Here is a 2500-nt window from a genome sequence, read left to right as displayed (position 1 = left end):
AATTTTATATTTAAGTTTTATTTCTCTTCCCGGGTTGGGTTGGGTGCCTTTTGGCATCCTGTCCATGGTTCTCCGGGGGGACATTGGTAAAAAGCCTTCCCCTTTTTAAAACAAATGGCCAAGGCCTTTCTTTATATGCTTTACATTGACTCCAAGGATTTCCAGCCTGCCCTGTTTACGTCGCCTTATTTCCTTCTTCCAGATTTGTTTTCTTTCCTATTGGGGGAGTATCCTATCCTTTTTCACTACCGGGGGCGCTTTCGGCCCTGTCTTTTTAACATAATTTGTGCTGCATGGATCTTGGTTTTTCTTGTAATTCCTAAGTCCGTTTTAAATTTCCCTCTTGCAGATTGTTTTTTAAGTTGCTGGATTTCTTGGCAATTCACCTTGAGAACAATTATCTTTCAAATTAGATTGTTTGGGGTTTTCGTTTCCAAATTTTAAACCCTTTCCTTTTTTTATTCTGCTTTTTGAATTTTTCCTTTAAGGCAACTTAAAACAGTTTTGGGTTTCACCCTTTTTCACCTTTTTTAATTCAGTTTTTAAATATTTTTTGGAGCTAAAAGGTTTTGTTTTTTTAATCCCCCTTTCCCAAATTTTACAGTATATCTCTCGTTAATGATTTTGTTCCCCATTCTTATATTTCCAATATTTTTAAGTAAAATTTATATAATGTATATATTATAAAAATAAGATAAAATTTAAATAATATATATATATATAATATTAATAGATATTTATTATAAAATATTATAATACATATAAATATATATATATATATAGATATATTAATAATATATATAGATATATAATTATATCATATATATAATCTAAAAATAAGTATATATATAATAATAATATATATATATATATAAAATATCTATATAATATATAAATAAAGTATATATTATAGAAAATATTTCCTAGATATAAAATTATATATTAATATATATTTTATACAAATAACTATTTTATAATATATATATATATATAATATTTGTGTGTTTTATAAATATATATATTATAGATATTTTATATATTCTTATTTTTATAAATTACCTATAGATATTTATAAAATATATTCTTTTTATATATATATTTAAATCATATAATAGATATATTATATTATATAATATATATTTATCAAATATAGTATCTATCATCTATCTATTATCTATCTTCCTATCAATCCTATCATATATATATATTATATATAATATATAAAAAATATTATATATCTAATATAATATATATACGTATATACATCATACATCATGTGTGTGCGTGTGTGTGTGTGGATGTGGGGGTGTATTTGTATATATATGTACATATAAAATATTATATATATTATATATTTATAATATATATATTATATATATATATATATATATAATATATCACATATTGTACTATAATATATTATAATATATATATATATATTTTATAATTTTATATATTATATTATATATAGTTATATATATTATTATATATATATATTATTTATTATATATTATATATATAACAAACACACAGATATATATAATATATATATATATGGGGACGCCGAATGGTTAGAGCGTCGGACTAAAGACTGTCACGACGGTAATCTGAGTTCGAGGGTTCGAGTCACCGGCCGGCGCGTTGTTTCCCTTGGGCAAGGAACTTCACCTCGATTGCCTACCTAGCCACTGGGTGGCCAAGCCAGCCCAAGTCAGTGCCGGGTAAATAGAGATGGTGACTGGAAAAAAAAAAAAAAAAACACCGGGCGGAAGGCAATGGCAAACCACCGCTCTAAATTGCCAAGAACAATCATGGAAGTCCATGATCGCCAAGGCCGCGGTGGCCGAATGGTTAGAGCATCGGACTCAAGACTGTCACGACGGCAATCTGAGTTCGAGGGTTCGAGTCACAGGCCGGCGCGTTGTTCTCTTGGGCAAGAAACTTCACCTCGATTGCCTACCTAGCCACTGGGTGGCCAAGCCAGCCCAAGTCAGTGCTAGTCCCAAGCCCGGATAAAATAGAGAGAATTATTACCGAAAAAGGTAACACCGGCACTCTCCGTGGAAAAGGGAAAACTGGGACCCTACCACTACTCACTCCAAGAGCATCACAGCATGAAAACTACAATTAAGTACATGCGGTGACCACGGCGGCTCAGACATGAACCTACCGTTAAAAAAAGAAAAGAAAAAAAAAAAAAAAAAAAAAAAAGAAAAAAAAAAAAAAAAAAAAAAAAAAAAAAAAAAAAATAATATAATAATTATTATAAGATATAAAAATTTTATAAAATTATAATATACATATATACATATAATTTATCTATCTATCTATCTATCAATATATATAAGAATATATATAAATAATATATATATATTTTATTTTATGTGTGTGGGTGTGTTGGTGTGTGTGTGTGTGGGGTTTTAATATAATAATATATATATATATAATAATATAATATATATATAAAATATATTTTATAATATATATAATATATATATAT

Source organism: Penaeus monodon, chromosome 2 (genome assembly GCF_015228065.2).
Source record: "Penaeus monodon isolate SGIC_2016 chromosome 2, NSTDA_Pmon_1, whole genome shotgun sequence".
NCBI lineage: Eukaryota > Metazoa > Arthropoda > Malacostraca > Decapoda > Penaeidae > Penaeus > Penaeus monodon.
This window is presented reverse-complemented; position numbering follows the sequence as displayed.